Source organism: Cucumis melo, chromosome 6 (assembly GCF_025177605.1).
Source record: "Cucumis melo cultivar AY chromosome 6, USDA_Cmelo_AY_1.0, whole genome shotgun sequence".
Taxonomy (NCBI): Eukaryota; Viridiplantae; Streptophyta; class Magnoliopsida; order Cucurbitales; family Cucurbitaceae; genus Cucumis; species Cucumis melo.
The window spans coordinates 27124657-27145560 of NC_066862.1; positions in this window are offsets into that span (position 1 = coordinate 27124657).

The window sequence follows — 20904 nt, forward strand, 5'->3', positions numbered from 1 at the left end:
GCAGTGGAAGTGGGAGTTTCAGGTCCAGAGTAGCTTAATTAGGAGGAAGGAATCTCATATTTCATTGACCCTTGTTCATTGAGGCGGTTGAGCTGGCGCAGCTTCTCCCTGGCGCCCATAAGAGTCTGAAATCCATGATGAACCACTACTCCCCGGATCAGGCAGAGAGGGTAGAGGCGAGGAAGCTTTAGCTTTGGATGAATGGGGTTGAAGCAATGAGAACAAGAAGAGCGTCTTTTTATACCTCCTTCCATCCACTCCTTTTTCCGCACTTCAATCTGAACTCAGAAAAGGGGAAGAAGAAGAGCAGCTCTCCCGACCTATCAAATCTCCATCTTTCTTTCCCGAAAGCATGAGTCAACAGAGTCAGCAGTCTCGGCAGAGAAAGGGGTTGGACCAAGCTATCACTCATATCCTATTGGAGTTGGGTCGATCGGGGAGTCTGTTTAGGAAGTAGCTGCCGTGGAAGAAGCGGCCTTTCCTTCCCCTATCTCTGGGAATCAAGTTGCTTCTTTCTTCATTTACGGATCGAGCGAAGACATCTTGAGACCATAGGCTTGAATCCTTTCAGAAATATCCCACTTTGCCTTTCTTTGACTGATAGATCCGATCGATCCTTCTACTAAGACAAGAAAAGCGACTTCCGAAAGATCTCTAACCAAGTCTCTATTCTATTGGAAAAGAAGTGGAACTTCGAGTCTATAAACTTTGTTCCACTCATAACGCTTACGAATTCCGATGAAAAGAGTCAATCTCAAATAAGTACGAATTGCATTTTGATGCCTTCAAACCTACGGCTACTAAAAGGAAGAATCCTCCTAACCTCTGATTTATGGGGGTCTCGCTCCCTCTTTCTTCTCTTTTCTTGGTCTCCTCCGAAAGAAAGGATCAAGCAAGTGCTAATTAAACTACCACGGACCTAGGGCTCCGCTTCCGCTCCTTCTAAAGAATCAATGAACAAAGGTTGAAAATTCAACTACCGCAGACCTGGAGCTAGGGAGAAAGAAATTCAGAAGGTCGTAATTGAGCGATTCAATCTTCAAAGAAGAAGGATGAAAGAAAAGAGAAAGAAATCTCGTGAGAAATGAAATAGAAGAAGTCAATTAGGAGGTAGTTCTAGCTTTTTCTATCTTTCTGATTCTTCTCTTTCTCTTTCGGATCTCAGAGAATTTGCTTAAGACATTCATTCAACGATTTCTTAGTCCTTACGGACTCCTCTTAAGTCGCTTCGCTTCGCGCCTTCGCAAATTCTTTGCTCCTTAACAGTCGCTTCCTTTGTTCATTGATTCAGTCGAGCTATTTCATAAGATCTGGACCTTTGTTTTTGGATCACCGCTTTTTCTATATTACTAATTTGCAAATACAACCCAAGGTTTTGACCTTCATTCTTTCATCTCCCCTAGGCCTAAAAGCATGAAAAATGGAGATTTTGCCTAAGATTTGACCCATGTGGCATCCTTCTACGCCAATAGGGAACAAGGAAAACGAGGGAATGAGTTCACAGGAAATTCCTCGCTTCATTGCATTGATTGAAGAATGAAACCCTCTCAAGGAAGATCGAAAAGCTCGACGAAGGCGCGAAGCGACTGGTCACCTGGACCCTTGTTTATCCACTAAAATAGCGAGACCGCGAAAGTGCTCTTCATTATTTCATAATCCGATATTCAGAACGCGAATGTGCGAAAGTCATAATCAAGGCATCCTTAATCTTGCTTAACACATGAAAAAAGTAGAAAGAACCTCATAAAGTGAACTGAAAGAACCCGCAGAGACAGGGAGCTAGGCTTTCCTTCCGCGGAGTGGGGTAGATCCTAGGCTTTCCTTTTTGGAACTCTTTCTCCTTCGTACTTTTTGCATTCTTCTTGTACATTCCATTTCAGATCTCAAATTCATCTTTTTGGCTCATAAAGAAAGGAAGGATAGAAGGAGCCGCCCCCACGTAGCGGGAGAGGAGTGGGACAAAGAGGAATGAGACGAATCTCCAAATCCATAAAAGGGGAAGAGAAGACGGAAGCTCGAGCTTGGGCTGAGGCAAGGGCACGAAAAGGCTTGGCTTAAAAGCACAAGTAAGGAGAAGCTTTTCCAAGTCCTTTGAGTATAGCATCTACCGCTCCTCTCATCCCCACCGGCTCCATATATATGGTGACTGTATCCGCAATTGAGTTTTGTACTCTGAGCTGTAGAGTTAGTAGAAAGAATTTCTTCTTCGGCAGAGATGCGGGCATCTTCTTTGCCTAGCCGCCTCTCCATTCTTTTCTTGCCTTTTACCTTCTCATCTTCTTACCACCAATCTTCTTTCCTCCGAATGATCATAGAAAGAGGGCTGCCGGAGAAGACTAAAAAAAAGGCTGTAAACGAGAGTCAATTTCAGAGTTCAAGGCGATGGTCCTTTTTAAATAGAGCCAGCCCGGATTGAGAGTTGAGAGACCGAAGCCGGTGAGTTTGCGTACTCGAGTAAGGGTACCTTGGTGAAGAGTACTTAGCTTTGTAAAGAGCATCTTCCTCTTGAGTCCACCGGCCTGGATCCCCTTACCCCTACGTGGGGCCTTAGTTAGGAAAGAGAGATCCGTCCTCTTCTTGTCTTCCAGTGGGTAAGCACTTCTTGGCCTTGGGAGAGTTAGGTAAGTTCAGGGTTCCCTATATGGAGCTAAAAGGCTGATTAAGAAAGTGTGGCCTCGTCTAAGCCACTATGCTAGTCTCCCAAAAAGAGAACTGACTAATCGCTAAGAGCTCACCCCGAGTGGGATAACTCTAAGTACGGCATTCAGTCAGAAAGATAAGGCCCCAACCATTAAAGGAAAGGCTTTTCCTTCTATTCTCTCTCGCACTAGAAGGAGGTAGTCAAGTGTGATCTACGTCAATGAATGCATAGGCGGATTCCCATTCCTTGCCCACATGGACAGATTAAGCACCATAGTAGGTAGGCTTCTGGCCCACTACGCGGTGGAATATCGAGGTCAAAAGGACGGGTAGAAGAGGGAAGCTGGATCTTGGATCTTCATCCTAGGCTTTCTTTCCTTGGCCTCTGAAAATAATGAATAGTATGGGGCTAGATCAGGATCCGTGGTTGAAGCTGCGGAAGAGAAGTGAGGGGAGAAGTAGAATCAAATGTAGAATAAGTAGGTCGCAGTTCTTCCTCTTTCTTGGCTCTTTCTGTATCGGTTGATAAATCGGGCTAGGCCCAGTATGAAGGAATCTAAGAATGAAGGAATTACCGTCTCGACCTTTACGAAAAAATCTCCATAAAAGGGAGGAGAGCCTCTGAAAAAGATCAAATCCTCAGGGCGAAGCCACCGACCGCTACGCTACGCGGGAAAAGGTAGTTCCGCTGGATCAAAGAAAGGGCGAAGCCACCATACATAAAAGGGAGAAGCCACCGACCGGCCTGTCCTATTCAGCCTGGCCAAATCCCTATTCCTATATGGCGAAAGCCACCCGCTACGCTTCAAGAAAGTGGGTTAAGCGAACCGCTACGGCTCCGCCTACGCTACGGATGAAAGTAGTTGTTCCGGATAAGAGTTCCGGATAAATAGCAAAGTAGTTAGATAACTAAAGTAGTTAGATAACTAAAGGAGAAAGTCAAAGTAGTTGACTGGTCCTTCGATCATTCTTTGAGCCTCCGCTGCTTGGATCTGACTGAATAATCTGCTTGCTTGGATCTCCTTGGAGCAATTAAACTACCACGGACCGGAGCGACTGAAGACTGAATCTCAGAATATCCGGATAAATAGAAAGTAGTTCCGGATAAGAGTGAATAGTAGTTAGATAAATAAAGGAGGTAGGAGGAATTAAACTACCACGGACCTACGGCTCCGCTCCGGAAGTGCTTTCAGGCTGTCCTGTCCGCGTAGCTGAAAGAAAGTGGTTGACGGCTGCTATCAATCGCTGCCATCAATCAAGAATCTACGTACCTTTTTTGTATGTTTTTCCTACTTTCTTTTGGACACGTGTGTCTATTGCCTTGAGTCCTTTTCCTCGCTAAGCTAAGAAAGAGGTCCGGCCATACGTACGGCTTTTCATTGTCGGCGATATCGATCCGGCTGCCTTCTTCTGGCTTCGCCCTGAAGTTCAGATTGGAAGCGGAACTGGGCCTGATTCCGATACAGTGAGGCGGAGGGACGTGAGGGGGTGAAAAGCTGTCCAGAGAAGTCTGGATTTTCGGCGCTACGAGGAGACGAAGATGGGATCCTTGGAGATTTTGAATGCTATACAGGCCAAAGTTGAAGTGCCCAAGGCAGCAAGGAAGGGACCCTTCTATGTAGAAGGCAAACTAGGCAACTACACAGCCATGGTGGACACAGGGGCTACCAACAACTTTCGAGAGGAGAAGGAAGCTGAGCCTTTGGGCGTCAAATAGATCAAGGAGCCTGGATGGCTCAAGGCAGTAAACTCAGGGCCTAAATCCATCTTCGGAGTAGCTCGTGGCGTGAACTTGGGGCAGTGGAGTGGAGAGATTGACTTCGGAGTTCTACGGATGATTATCCCATTGTGCTTCTTGGCATTGAATTTTGAGACCAAGTAAAGGCAGTACCTATTCCTTTCAGCAAGAGTTTGTGCATCTTGGAAGAAGGCAATCCTTCCATGGTTCCGTTAGCACGAGAGTCTAGCCTGAAAGCAAGGCAAATTTCAGCAATGCAGCTCTCAAAGGGATGAAAGAAGGCGCAGCCCACCTTCCTAGCATGCCTCAAGGAGGAAGGAGTCCTCGAGCCAGCAAGGAACCTGCCCTCAGAGATCTTGCCTATCCTAGAAAGTTGAAAGGATGTTATGCCAGCTGAATTGCCTAATGCCGCCTCAACGAGAAGTGGACCACTGAGCTTGTGCAATTTTTTGCCTCCAGCAGCTTCAAATAAAAGGAAGAAAGCCTAGGCTTGATCTTTATTGAGAGTTTTTTCTAGGCTTTCCTTCTTTCTAAACCTACTTAAAGGCTCCGTAAGGCGCGAAGCGAAGCGACTGTTAAGGAGTGCAAGTTGACCTACTAAATAGGGAGATCATCAAAAAAGTGGAATATTTCTGGTTGTGGCTTTGCTACTTGCTAAGGTTTCCATCTCATGGGACTCTGATACAAGGTCCTACGCTCTTCTTATAGGGTAGCTCGACCCCCACGTAGCGGTTAGACAAACTCTGATCTTAAGGATCGGTGCTCATATCTGCACTTTACGTGAGTAAATGAGTGAAAGGACATCTAAGAAAGAAAGAACACTTTCTCTTTATGAAATGAGCTTTGAACCTTCTGTTCATAGTGAGTTGAGAAATTCATGGATAGGGCTCAGAGGCACGAGGAAGAAACTCCCCAGAAAGGCGAGACCAAGAGGATCTGGATGAATGAATAAAGCAAGGAGACCAGGAAGCACTCGACTCTCACTGGAAAGGTATTAGGCTTCGGGGGAAGTAGCTCTAAAGTCACGGATCTCAACGCTTACCCGAGACGGCTTACAGAGGTCTTCTTTGAAAAGGTAGCATCTCTATTTAGTATGAGAAGAAGAGAGAGTTGAATAAGGATAGGTCTGATGTATGAGGATAAAGGTATTGCATAACTGTGATTTCGGTTCGTACTATTATGTCTCTTTCGGAAGAGGGCTAGCCTCAAGTATAATGTCAGAAAGATCAAGCCTAGGGGAATGAAGTTGAAGAAGAGTCCTTAGACCGCCCCGTGGGAGACTAGGGTCTTTCGATCTTGAATGAGCATAAAAAAGGCAATTTGCCTTAAAAAAGATCTCACCTATTTTTCTTCGGAAAGAGAAGTAGTAGCCTCAGTTGGGTCGGCCTCTGTTGAGATATTCCAACCTTCCACTCTCTATTTTATGGATTGGTCGAGCCCTTCCACTCCCCACGTAGCGGTAAATCAGGTCTCTGCCTTCTTCCCTCTGATGGGATAATAGTGAGAGTTCATTACCTTTTAGATGAAAGAAGAGAGTGTACTCACCGAGTCAATAGCAAATAAGAGTCTCAGATATTGAGAAATAAGAGCTTTACAGCAAGCTAGAACCGCCTCAATGAACAAGGGCTACTGCCACAGCCTTTACCTCGGCCGCACCCTACTTTTTCTTGTTTTCGTGTGAACCGCCTCAATGAACAAGGCTCCGTAGGGAAGAACTCGACTCCCAGTTCGAAGAAAGTCGACTGATTATGAATTTTTGTAATCAACGACCTTCAAATCCTTAGCGAAAATGAACAAAAAGCTAGGGCTCGACTGATAAGGAGAGCAAACCACTTTCTTTGTAGCAACTTTTCAAGTCAAATGCCTGATTTTGAACTCTATTTTCGTTATATAGAAAGATGAGAAAAACTAAGAAAATGCAAGAAAAAAGACGGGAAAACGCAATGAAAGAAGAAAGCCTAGAAAAGAAATTCACATAGTTTGATGAGAGTTCTAGTTTGTGGTCCGGATAAAGAGAGGAGAAAGAAAGTCAAATGGGTGCTTTTTCACTCAATTATCGTAGAGTAGATAGAGTCTCTATTTATGCTATTTGAGTGGAAAAAGAAGAAAAAATCCCGGGGTTTTGAAAAAAAGAAGAGACTTTTTCTATCTCATTTGCTTAAGACATGAATTCAACGATTTCTGAGTACTTACGGACTCCTTTCCAGTCGCTTCTCAAACCTTGTTCATTGACCCTGTCCTTTCTAGCTTGATTCTGCTTTGAGCCTTCGGACAGCGTAGAAGGAGTCTGAAATCCATATGACGGAGGACGGCTTTCTCTTTCTTTCTATTTCTTAAGCAGAAGACTTCCAAGTTCAAGAAGCGAGATCGGCAGCCAGAGAGTCAGACCTATCGTCCAGCAGCTTCTTTGCCTCTTTCCCTCACAATTCAGGATAGTGATTCATACTTTCATAAGTCACTGAAAAAGCGTGGGCTGCCTTTTCCCTTGATGCCGAAACTGGGACGGATGCCTCGTACTCTCATGACTCTTTGTCTTTCTCTTATGCTTCTGCAACCTTCAATCCAGGGAGACTGATGACTCAGACTCAACCGAATCCGACTACATTGGTAGAAAAAGACGCGTGGTTCTAACCGCATAGTCAACCCGACCCCTTTTCAGATCTGAGGCTAGAGCAAGGGTTCCGACTTCTCCAACTTCTCTTTCCGATTGATGATGAAATGGAACCGATGGTATGGGGCAATCCCAGGGGTCTCCCTTCTTCATTGACTTTCTTACCTTTCTTTATTAATCAGCTTTACGGAGGTCTCGTTCTTCCTCAGTCAGTGCCCTCCGACCCTCTCTCTAGCCCATGAAAGGTAGAACTCGATCTCTAGGTCCCTGTATTCTCGGTCGACTTTCTTCGTCCCTTGGCACTGACGACTATAAGCAGCTGTTCCCGTGGGGAGCTTCTTCCTTTTCTTTACTTACTGTCGATACTAATAGCCTCTGAGAATTCAACCTCCTCAGCGACGGACTCATTTGGACGTAGGGTGGGTGGATGGAACCGCTCCGTGGGACCCCACTGAATTAGGCAAAATGCAAATTTTCCCACTACGTCTACTAAAAGGAAGAAAGCCTTTGCTTTATGTCAACTCCTCTCAACTCCTCTCAACTCCTACGGAGCCTCTTCTGAATTGAAAAAATCAGTCAAATGTTTTGGACTGAACTTCAAAGACTAGTATTATCATCAGATACGTTAACTTATCCTTGGACGGGTAAATAGTGGAAAATGAAGCATAGGGAATAAAGAAAAGATATAAGGAGAGGAAGAAAGCTACTACTGAAAAGAGGGAATACTCAGACTAAGTCTTCCTGGAACTCATTCCCTACCCTATCCTAGCTTCCGAGAGAGAACCTATACGGGGAAGCAGTTTGTAGATCCCGTCAGCCCCTAACCCGAACCGATCCTATGTAGAATTCTTCGCCGATGCTTGAGCGGTTCATTGAGGGAGAGGGAAGAAAGAGTAGGGGAATTCGATCGATCACGTGGAATCATCCCTTTCAGAGAAAGAGTCAAATCGAGTAACTGGGACATTACAAAAAAAGGATTCAGAGAAATCAGCCTTTCTTTCTCTTTCTCATTCAAGAGCTTACCGATCAACGGATTTTTCATCCTCAACTGCAAAGGGAGCTCTGTAGGATTTGAACTGAGGACATCGGGTTTTGGAGACCCACGTTCTACCGATAAGAGCTCAAATACGACTATCAAGGATAACCTTTGACGAAGACCTTCCCCTGGCTTCCCCCCGAGCCCGATTCTTTGCCCTAACCTCTGCTTCTCTTTCTTCTTTCCTTAAGTCAGAGGCCTCATCAGTCTCCTTGATGTGGGCCAACCCAGTTGAGGAGCGCAATATGGTTCTTCAACCTAGGAGGCACTCGGTACATGGTCCACAAGGGGCGATGAAATTGACGAGATCGCGCGTCTTGTCGACTTTGACCTCTTTTTCGCTTCCTTTCATTATTTCATTCACGAAAGAAGAGAAAGCATAGAATTAAGCTAGCACGGACCGGGAGCCTAGGGGACAGATCGAGAGGTTCCGATCCCTTTGTTCTAATCCAATCGTTCTAAGCTCGCTAAAGCTCCAATTTTGGATGGTTGTTGGCCCGCTATCTCGCCCAAAAAGCAGACCCCTACTTAAGTCAGTGTGAGAGGAAGGCCTGAAGTTAGGAAGACCTCCTCTTCTTAGTGTGGTCAGAAGTTCCTCGATTTCCAGCTCCCTTTCACCTCACCGCTTCGGTCCGAACGTCTTTCATTTAGCCCGAAGAGGGGATAGATGGATGAATGGAAAGACTAGTTATTGCCCTCAGCCTCAGCGTATTATATTCCCTTTTTCTAGGTCTTGTCTGTAAGGAAGATACCGCTACGTGGGGAGGCGAGTGAGCGAGAAAGCGGAAAAGGACTAAGAAAAGCAGGCAAAAGGCTAGAAGATCAAGGCGCTGTGAAATAAGCGATTGTTGAAGACTACCGTCTTTCATAAAGAAGAAGATCCCACGTGCTATCCTCCAGTCTTCTGAATCTTTGTTCTCGGACCCCGTAGAATTATAAGAGGTCTAGATGCGAAGGCTCGACTGAAAGGAGAGGGAGAGTCGTCCCTTTCAGAAGCTCTAGCTTCAGTGGTTCTTGCGGTTGAATGCATGATAAGGCTAATCAAGCCTGATTTCGCCCATACATCTTCTTATAGAAAATACATTGACCATTGAATGAGCAAACTCATCAAAGCGCTTCCCATGTCCCCTGAACCTGAAAACAAGGGTGCGTGCGGGCACAGGACAAAGGCCCCAAGAGAAGAAGAAAAAGGTTCATACTCAGACGCATCCGGATGACGAAGGAGAAAGGAAGGCCTCAATAACGGGTGTCCCATAGGAGAGGCCGAAGCGGTACATAGGCTCCACACCAGAGAAAGAGGGAAAAGGGAATCCATCCCAGTCAGAAGCAATAGAGGAAGGACAAGACCTCCGTCCGAGGTTGATCTTTTTCAAGATTCCCATTATGGAATACATACAGGCCCGAGCAACCCCACCTGTGGAAGTCTAAGTTTCAGAAGTGGAATCAACTTATTTAGTTCGTCGGTTCAAGTAAGGAGGAGCAGACGGCGGAGAGGGAGAAAGCCGTCCTCCGGACTAATTAAGCTACGTAGAAGCAAAAACAAAGGCGATCAGAATTTGAGAAAGAAAGTCACTAATAGGACTGGGAAGTTCACCCATTTATGAAATTGAAATCAATCTCATTTCAAGGCTCAAATTGACTTTCATGCGACCTCTCTCCTTTCAGTCGAGACCTCCTACGGTCCTCAGTCCTCTTCAATCTACCATATTCACGAGCCTAGGCTTTGAAGACAGATTGAATTCGGACACCTCTTCCCTCTTCACTCATTTCAGAGGCGGATGTGGTAGTCCCATTCTGAACTCAATCCGCTGGGTAAAGCACCCATTCTGGTCTTTTCTCTGAACTCATTTCAGAGGGAGGGCTCCCATTCTGAACTCAAATCACTCGAGGAAAGAACTGAGTCCGTCTTCCATAGCAAAGCCCTTTCCTTCTCCTTTGAACCTCGCTCGCCTTAGCATGAACTTCTCGAAGAAAGGCTGTCGCCCACGTAGCCTGCATCCCTTGCTCTTGATTCAGTGGGTGAATCCGTGCAAGCTATTTATTGTATAGAATTGATGATAGGATAAAGGCTGAATTGAGGAGACCGCGGAGTGGGAGGAGAGAGATGAAAGAGACCGGTCTTTAAGAGAAAGAGTATCCCACGTGATCTTTTCTCAATCCTATTCCATTAGTATGCGGTCCGATCAATACCAGTGATCATTGAAGAATCGGAACTCTTGGATTGACAATAGGAGCGGTTGGTTAGGAGACAGCGGGTATTTGCCGAAGACCTCTTTACTTACCAATTTGGGTGTGTCAAGAAAGATAGTGGAATAACCTTGGAGAGGGACAACTGGAGAGGGGTAGGCAAGGAATTTGACTCTATCTAATAGGCACATTCGAAGAAAGCCCTTGGTATTTGCCCAATATGAACCTTTACTGACCGATTTCCCCATTTTGGCAGAGAAAGCCACTACGCGGTTCAGTCCTCTTTCCCATGCAAAAAGTACGAAATCATCCATCTTCTTTCTTCTTCTTTCTTCTGCCTCAGCATTAATGATTAGCTTGCCCGATAGCCTTTCTTCTCTTGCTAGGAGGTTTCTTCATTGTTCACGGTTGAGGTGAGTTCACTCCATGAGTCAAGAGAGGGGCGAAAGCCGCTCGACTGAGGTTAGGAAGGAGAGGGGCGAAAGCCGCTCGACTGAGGTTAGGAAGGAGAGGGGCGAAAGCCGCTCGACTGAGGTTAGGAAGGAGAGGGGCGAAAGCCGCTCGACTGAGGTTAGGAAGGAGAGGGGCGAGGCAAGCGAGAGAGAGGAAGCACATAGGTTCGAGGGGTCAATATTCTGAGGAAAAACCTCATTCCTTATGAAGACGGATCGGGATTCCTACCCTTCTTACCTTTCGTCCTCCCGGATTGATCTTGGTCAGGGATGAGATTCATGAATTCAGATTAGGAAATTGACTGGACGCCGAGCTAAGAATCAATGTGCGTGAACGGGTGGTCTCCTTTCCTGCCTCGTGCTTTGTACCGCTACGTGAGTAGTCTATTTCATCCCTCTCCCTATCGGCCTTCGCTTTCAAGCCCACCTAGGCTTTCTCTTTCTTCCTTTGATTTGGGAATCTTTCTCTTTTTTCTCTTTTCTTTCCAGTTTCTCCATCTACAGCTAGGGAACCTACTAAAAGGAATTCAGCCTATCAAAGACTCCTCGGATGGTCCTTGACGAGGCGGGAACGAGACTTATAGAAAGAAAGTCAAGTAGCTAGACCCCTCATCTGGAGCTTGATTTTAGGACCACTAAAAAGGCGTAGGAGAAGGGAATGAGAGAGATCGTCAGTTTACACGCAGACCCGAGCCAGCGACCTGTCCGCATAAGTTTCAGTTTCAGGTCTTCTTTAGTTTGAATTCCCCATTCATTCTCTATTGTATCATCCCATTTTCTTATTCACGAAAAGGAAAAAGCGAAAGCGCTAGAAAGATCGACCGGACCCCTAGGCTTTCTCTTTCAGATCTCATCAGATTTGCCCTTTCTATTCCTTCTTCAACTTCATTCCCAAACGTAGCATGGGACTGGAAGAAAGATATCTTCCCTGACGATACTGGGGGCGTACTCTTTTCCTACTGGTTTCCGGAAGTCTTTCTTAGCTTAAAATGACTTTGAGAGAAGTTATCTTGAGAATAGGGAGAATTTCTCTTCTGATGAAAGTGCTCAATTAGTTCTTTGGTCGAGATCTCCTCTTTGGTGTGGTTGGTCCCATAACTCTGACTTCACGGGCTTGGAACCGGGCTAAAGTAGATAAGAAGAACTCTTTCCTATGAAAATCAGTGGAATGAACAAGTCCCGCAAGAAGATCAGTTCCACAGGTCCTCCGGACTATTCGCTATTCTAAAAGACTAGTCCTTCGCCTTGGATCTGGGGACTCCCAGAAAGAAGATGAAAGTAGCGGAGGCTCGACTGAAAGGAGAGTGATGATACAAAGCCTTTCAGGAAGAAAAGTCCTACGCTTAAACTAATCTAATGAGGTCTTCCTTTACCTTTCATTCTTCTTTTGATTCCGTCCGGACGTAGCCTTTGAGGAGTCTTGAGAAATCAGTCCTTCTATAAATTCAATGGATAAATCAGTCCTCCGAAATTCGACTATAAGGGTTCTGACTTGCACTCCTTTTAAGAATAAGGATAAGGACTCCACAAATTGGGCCTCGCTCTCCTTTCAGTCGCCTCTCCTTCGCAAATTCTTTGCTCCTACTCCGCCTTGCTTTTCTGATTCATGATATTCGCTCTTTTTTTCTTGTTAGTGGATTGAAGAGAGTCCTTCGGACCCTGGAGAAGAGGCTTCCTCTTCCACTAGGCCGCCTCCGTCAATCAAGCTCCAGATGAGGCTCGACTGAAAGGAGAGGAAAGCCTACCTTTTTTAGTGGAATACTCCTAACGGAGAGGTTCGGACCTGTGGAGTCGCTGGGTTGAATCGAGCCTTTTCCTCTCAAGACTTTAAAGGAAAGAAAGCCGCCGGGTTAGATGTTAGCAGTCTAGGGCGATCTAATCATAGGAATGATACATAAGAAGATAATAGGGCGGTCAATTCGTAAAAGAAGTAGCACGATCGGAGTTGAAAGACGTCAACCATCGGTCCTCTAAGCTACCCGACATCAGCCAACCCCCCCCTCCCATGCGAGAAGAGAAAAACCAAGCAGACAGAAATCAGGGACAAGGAAAGCACTCGAAAGACCCGTGAGAGAAGGATGAATTCGAAGAATAGGTGAGAGAAGGAAAGAAAGGCAACTAGTCGGCGAAAGCCTTGAGGTCGGCCGGCTTAAACCTCAAGACACGAAGTCTCGGCCTAAGCCTTGCGCCTCAAAAGAAGATCAAGCCCTTGTTCATTGAGTTTCACTTTCCTTCCGGAATTTCAGTACTTTTGCTCCCTGAAAGACGTCCCTCTACTCAACTGGGTAACCTTCTTTTTAGGATAGGAAGGGAATTTCAAGTAATAAAGCTACTCAAGACGAGCGTAGCGGTTTTGAAAATCCTTCGTCCTCTCCTCTAAGTCGAGCGTCTGAAATCTATACTTTCAGTAAGCAGTGCAAGGATGGGATATTACGCCAATGAGCCCTCGCGGAGTAAGCCATTTGCAGGTGCCCTAAACCCTCTAGTCTCAGTAGCTTTCTTTTATTCCCTTCGATCCCAGCAATGGGTGTAATAGCTAACAAGCTCTCAGGATAGCCCAGTCTCTCAACCAAAAGCTATGAACCGTACTCGTAGAGAGAAGATAGGATGAAGATTCGGGAGCTCACAGCAGTTTAAAGCAGAGACTGCTTATCCTAAGAATGACAGGTATTTGTTCACTACCCTAGGCTTCCTATTTATTTATGGATGTGAATTGAGGCCTCGGACTCCCATAAATCAGAGAGAGGTAGAAGTAGTTTAATTAACAAAGGGACTCGGCCTTTGAGGAGTCTTGAGAAATCAGTCCTTCTATAAAATCAGTTCCATTAATCAGTCCGACAGGTTCATATGTACCCTAATCAAATGAGTTCAAAGTAATAGTCATCTGGACCTTGATTTTTGGACTATGAATCATATATATTTTACGACCGGAGGACAGGTCTTTAATCTTTCTGACTCCTTCGGACCTCTCATCTGGACCTTGATTTTTGGACTATGAACCATTATTATTTGAGATTAGAACTCAAGAGGAGCCGGAGTTAGGCTCAAAGAAGATTTCGAAAGCGGAGGTTATGAAATAACGAGACTAAAAGGAGTCAATAAAGGCTCCAGATGACTTTCTTATTCCACTAAACCTGCAAAGAAAGGAGTGCAAGTCTGATTCCACTAATTAATAATTAAGCTACTTAGGACCACTCGTCCGGAGCGCGTAGAAGGAGTCTGATTCCAAAATGACCCTTTGAATTTGATTGCGGACCGAAGGACAGCGTAGAAGGAGGCTGAATGAATATGAGACCTTGAAATCAGACTTCGGACCCTCCCGACCTCCTCATTCTCCAAAGATTCCACTCAAACTTTCCCCGGGTAGTGGTAGTTTCATTCTTCTGAATTTCTTTTCTTCATGAAAATAACTTAACCTTTGCCCTTTTATTCCGTTCGGATTGCTCTCACTTCCACTAGGCTGCTTGAACTGGCATCAAAATAGATCAATGAAAGAGGACTACTAAATCAAGCCTATCCTTTCATCCGTCCGTCCGAAGGAGTCAGAAAGATTAGACATCTGTGGATTCTGATTAATCAGTTCATTCTCTGGGTTTAGCGGGCTCATTCTCTTTTCTTTACTACAAGGCTTCGCGCCTGATTTATGAAATCTGATGAAAATAATAGGTTGATAGTCCTTCCCCTTTTTTAGTGGAATTAATCAGTCAAGAGGTCGGAATATTAGTTAGTGGAATCAGACTCGTCCTCCGCGGTCTCCTAATCTCACCTTGTTCATTGAGGACCTTGAAAATATGATGATCGAAGTTCTGATTTCGATCAATGAAGAAATGACGTCAGTCAAAGAATCTATATTGATCAGATAGTTTCAGCTTTCGATCTCGATCTTCTTCTTTTCTTTTCTTTTCCTTTCTCAAAGCCAGCGCCCAAGAAGCCTTTACTAAGGCTGGTAAAGGTCTGGCAGAGTATCAACTGAAAGATCAGAAGAAGGAAGACAGAAAGCTCAAGCTATCGTGAGAGTTCTGGAAAGTAGATCTTGATTCCTCTTACCACGTTCAAAGAGACTAAAGAAAATCAGCCTTGTAGTCGGCTGGTCCACGTATGCTTAGTACCAAGCAATAGAGAATCAGAAGAGAGAGCAACTAAAGAAATCCATATTCATCTGTCCGAAGGACTCATTCAATTCCACTAAATGAGGCGAGTCCGCTCTTCTTGATAAGTCGTTAATTCACTATCGATCTACGTCACGCAAATAGAAAGGCCTTGAACTCCTAAACCTACTTCAAGTCAGAGAAAGTTAAGGATGAAAGGTAAAGGAAGACGTAGGAGCAATCCGGACTCCAGAAAAAGATAGATCATCATATCTAAAGAGGAATTTCTTTTCTACATTCTTTCATGAGTCCTCCCGACCGGTCCTCCGGCGCGAAGCGAAGCGACTGGGAAGAAATAGCGAGACCGGTCCTACGGATAGGCTTTCTTTTCACTCCGAAACCTCCGGAACTCATTCATTCCACTAATAGGACTTCGGACCACTAAAAGGTTTGAGGAGAGTTAAGGATAAGATCAAGCCCTTGTTCATTGAGTTGACGCTTGCGCGAAAGAAGAAGCTTTTCAATCAGAATGGAGACATGGATCAGAGGCGAAAGAGAGATTTTCGAGCCTGCAAGCTGCTCTTTCTTCTAGCTTCGCTTTGTTCTTGCTTCCTCCTATGCTCTTTCTGTCTGTCTCGCTGCGCTGCTCTAGCTTTTCGAAAAATCCTTTCCCACTCCGCGGTCAGCTTTTTGGAACCCGAGTTTTGGAGTTTTCCCCAACCTATACCTTACTAATAAATCAAAAGGAGCTTACCTTTTTCAGCTGCATTGCACTGCCGCATAAAGAATGGATCCGCTCGCAGGGCTGGATGAGCCACCTTCTATCTGGCCTCTGTACTAACTAGTAGTGGAGTGGCTTGCTACTTTCAATCATCAAAGGAAAATGGAGCAAGGCAAGGGAGAATTTTTCCCCTCAACTATGGTAACCCGCCGCCGGTCATCTAGAGTGCTCCGCCCGCCACCGCATATGTCGAAAAAGAGGGAGCGGGGAAAGAAGAAGAACCCTTTGACTTTGGCACATGAGGTGGGGGGTTTGGCTAGGTAAGATAATGGAAATGTATCGGACTGCAAATCCTGGAATGAGGCTTCGACCTGTCCTCCGGCGCGAAGCGAAAGGCATTTCTCTAAGAAAATCAGATGAATATGGATATAAATCAGTCCTTCGGACGGGTCAAGACGAGGCGCGAAGCGGAACGACTGAATAGGAGTGGGGGAGTGCAAGGAATTCATTCCACTAATAGAATTCATTCCACTAATAGATTGGACGGAGGCATCAATCATATTTCATTGATCCTTCCGCTCCGCAGCTCTTAGTGGTCCGAAGGTTATGAAATAGCTCGACGGAAAGAAGAGAATGGCGATCAGAATTTGAGGAGCATGAAATTCAGAGAGAAAGAAAGGCTGAATGAATTGAGAAAGACCTATTACTTTGAGCCTCCGTCCTTTTGATTTGATGAGGAGTTCTAGCTTGAGGGTAACCCACGTAGCGGGAAATGAAGAATTTCTCATTCTCACAGGTTTTCCGCCATAGTAATCTTTGTTCATAGGATTTCCTCATCATTCAATTCGTAAACAGACTGATCTTCTCTCTATCCTTCCTGCGAAAGTCAGACTCTTATACGGCGAATGCCTTTCATTAAGTAATATTTGATTATCAAGCCCTTGAACTTCAAACCTTTCATCCTTAAATATTTCTTTCGACTTCGTGAACTCCGCACATAAAAGGATAGTTCAAACTATTTATCAAGCCCGTATTGCACTCCGCTCGGAGTCCTTGATCAATGAATTCAGCTCAGCCTTTTCTCTTTCTCTTAGATCTCGGGCACCGCTACGTGGGCTTTCTCTTAATATAAAAAAGAGCTCCTTCGCACCTGGATTTGGGGAGACTTGGATTATCCTTTTTACGCGAAGAAAGAGATTGAGACTTTTCCTCTCGAAAAAGGACGGCTTTCTCCACAAATTCTTTGCGCCTCTCCTATCCTTCGTCGAGTGGTGCCTCTTCCCGCCATAAGAAAAGATAGGGGGTAGAGTGATTTCATGCCTCTGAGCGAGGAGGGTGATTTCATGCCTCAAGCGAAGGGTAGAATCTGAACATGGAGGAGGCTTTGTTTGCATTGAAGAATCTTTTCATCTGCAGAGTTCTTGTCCACTAAATCCAAGAATCAGCCTTAGCTGAGGCGTGACGAAAGAGAGATCTGTGCCCTACCACCCAGGGCGGATGAGGCAACTGCTCATTCAACCTATCTTTCCGAAACCTATAATGAAAGAGTCGAGCACCATAGTAATCTTTGGAAGACTCTTGAAATCAGATCAAATCCAATATTCAGTGGGGTCACCACCACGGATTCCAATCTGGTCTTCTTACCCCTTGGCACCTTCTATCCTCTCCTCTAAGTAAAGCAGCTTAGAGCACCTTGTGCACTCGGTGTGAGGCGGGAAAGGCGGGAAGTTCATTTATCTCAGACGAGAGGACTCGATCGGTGTGGTCTTTGGGCTTAGCCCAGCTAGTCCCAAGGCATATTTCTTCATTCAATTCCCATCCTGTTTACGGATTCGAGATTCAAAGCTTATATTAAGCTTTCCCTCTTTCTAAAGCTAGCTGACTGAGTAGTTGTGGAAATCCTTCTATTTCAACTCTGATTCTTTTAGCTTTTGAGAAGCCCTATATCTCTTCCTTCTTATTTGTCTGAGTTTCGGAACGGCTAGGTTCCCCTCCTCGCTCGACCTTGAACACAGAAAGAAGGCGCAAAGAATTTGCGAAAGAGAGAAAAAAGAAAGTCTTTGATTACTAATCTCAGAAATTGAGTTGACGAAAGTCTTCAGTCTTTACCTGGAAAGGTTATCAGGCTAATATCAGGATAGGAGTTCTAGAAGTCGAGATCAGGAGGCGAGATGTAATTGAGAATGCCCTTACGAAACTATGAAAAACTTGACTCTGCGGTGAAAGCCTTCTTACGAATCAGTCTCATCTCGCGATGCCTCCATTGAATATCTTGTTCTAGACCCACCCACTCTTATCTGGGGCGGGAAAGGCCATGGCATTTTCTGTTAGCGCACCGAAGTTTACAAAGCTGTTTTCAGGTATAGAAAGGCTGAATTCATATTCGTCTGAAGTTAGGGTGCCTTAGCAAGGCTCAATGAAATCTGAGAATTCCTAGGCTGAATTCATATTCGTCGACTTCGTAGAAGGCTCTATGTAAAAGAGTAATTTCAGGCTTTTAGTGGTCCGAAGGACTATCCATATGAACCTGGAATATTAGCTTTCCACTAAGTCAAAGATGGAAAAATAATAGCGAGAGATTAGAAGCATGAACCTACTATTTGGAAGAAGAAGATAAAGGAGTGGCTAGAAGGGAAGCGACTTAGAAGTCGTGCAGGCCAAAAGTGAGTTCATTCTTCATTCTCACTTTCAGTCTGACTCGAGCTTATGAATCAAAGTATATATTCTACGTGAGACTACTTTCTAGATAGAAAGAAGCGCTTTCCTCTCTCTTCTTCTTCTCCGTTGATACTCTGCCAGACCTTTACCAGCCGACTACAAGGCTGATTTTCTTTGTTCAAGAGATGAAGAAGAAGAAGAAAGATAGAAAGAAGAAACTACCGATATTCAGAGTTCTGAACTTTTTCCTTTTTCTTTTCTTTTGATGTGGCCATAAAGCGTAATCCTCCGTGTCTTCTCCTTCTGTTCTCCGGATTAGAATATCGTAGTTAGCTCCCTTTGTCCTCTGTACGCACTGTCTGAGTAGATGTGGTTTTTTGGGAAGGGGAACTAGAGAAAAGTTGAGGAGGTGCATTCCAAACCTCAAAATAATCGGAAAGCCTAGCCTGAATGAACAAGGGGAGTCTTTCAGGAAGAGAAGATCAGACTCCTCCTTCTTGTCTTGAAAGAGGGGCAATACCATGACTTCTTTCTTCCTTCTTATTTGAAAGAGTTCGAGAATTTTCTCGTCTACTTCTCGTGGGTCCTTCACCCCCCACAATTCTCTTGCGTTTAGGGAATTGTACGAAATAGCAGGATCTTTGATGAGGTCTTGGGAACACGCCCTTCTTCAATCTGGATCATCCCGCTCCGTGGGGTCGAGCCAATCCTCGTATTTTTCTATCCTCTGGAAGAGCATATCGACCTGCGCCGCTTTGGATCTGTGCGAGGCTTTTGTGCCTGTAAGCCGCACTGGCCTCCCGCAGTATGAGTATGTCTTGCAGGGAGAACTTTCCCCAGACAGACGGCTCTTCTCCTCTTTCGTGACGTACCCACAGTGGACCACGCCTTATGGAACCTTACACTGAATTCTCAGCCCTCCCATTCCGGATTCCGGAAACGGAAAGGGGCTTCTTATGAGCTTCACCGCCTTATATCGGGAGGCATTTTCATTGAGTACAGCCACATGCAATTGCCATATCCTTGTCTTTCTCTCTTGCTATTACAATAGCACTAGACCGAAAGAGAAGTTCCAACCGCCTCAATGAACAAGGGCCTAATTTCATCTTGTGTAATTGATCTTCTCTGCGTCCGCTCAAAAACAAGGGTGAGGACCAAAGAATTTGCGAAGATTCCTGTTGACATTGAGACCTCCGTTTCCACTAGTAACCATTATGCTATCTATCCTGCACAACAAAAAAAGGGAGAATGCCGCTGCGGATCTTAGACTACTCATCGCACTTAGAGAATGTCTTCCGTGAAACTGTGCTAGCTACTTCCGTAGGTCTTTATCTAGTGGTTTTGAATGGTAGGCTTTCCTTGACCTCTGATTATAGGACTGATTTATGGAATTTGAACTTTCTTTTTCTTTCTTCCTTTTCTTTGAATAGTGCTTTCTAAGAAGAATCTGATCTTCTTTCTTCTGATTTTCACCTTAATGCTTTTAATCAAATCTATGGAAAACCCGGCGAAAGAGGCTGAAGGCTCAAAGAATGATCGAAGAAGAAGAATTGAATTTTGATGCCTCCTTTATCGTCTTTTCTTCCGCTCCGTGGGGTTTCAGAGAAGGCCTATCTCCTTTCTTAAGATATAATAAGATCAAGATAAGATCATCAAGCGATTCTGATCTTTCTTCTCTTGTTGAGAAGCACAAGATATAATAAGATAATCAAGCCTTTATTCAATCTCTCATTCTTTGAGCCTCACTCTTTTCTTCTGATCTTCTAAGTCTCTGAACCTACTTAACTTCAAAGAAGAAAGCCTATGGCGCCTCAATGAACAAGGGCTCGACTGAATCAATGAAGAAAGTCTCTCATTCACGAGAAAAGCAAAATTCACTCGATTTTCATCAGTGACCAAAAAAGAAATTGAGAAATGTCAGGGCAAAGTCAAAGACTTTATTCGCGGGGAATCGAGCTCAGTCTATCGATCTGATTCTGAGAAATCGGAACCTACGGCAAGGAAGTGAATATGGAAGAAGACTACGGAGTGGGGTCTACTTTGTCCCTGAATCTGAAAGTTGAGATTAGTACTCACTGAACCTATCATGAAAATACTCTATCCATCCCTCTGACAACTAGGGGGGAGAGCTCTTTCTTAAAGTGAGCGCTTTAGGATTGAATACCCTACTTCCTTTTCTTCCTTCCTACTAAAGGTAAAGAGGTCAAGCAGGTAAATCAATGAAGAAATCAGCCTTAAGCCATCTACCGATCTCACACATCCGAGACTTCAAGACCACGCAAGGAGAACTAATTCAAAATTCAAGAAAAAAGTGGAAAACCGCAGATTTCTCAAATTCTTTGATCCTCTTGACTTGTTTTTATCCTTTCTTCTTTCTCTTTCTTCCTTAACTTAACCATAGGCTTGAATCTCACATCAATATTATTGGAAGACCTCATTAGTTTAAGCGTAGGCTCAAAGAATTTGATTCACCTTTTCCTTTCATCTTTATGCAATCCTTAAGTTTCTTGAACTGGCATCAAAATAGAATATGATCCTTCCCGCCTAAAAAAGTCTGAGAATTGGGATGTGTGAAACTCCAATCCCGAGATCTAGAACACTTTCCCCTTTTCTATCTCGTTCTACAACTCACTCTCCGCTCCGTGCCTGAGGCCTAGCCTTCTACAATCGAGTGGGCACCTCTCCTTCTAGAGAATGAGACTCTGTCCGGCGACCAATTTCGAGCGCCCTACTTATGATAATGGGTGAATGAAGGACATTCTCAGCCAATTTC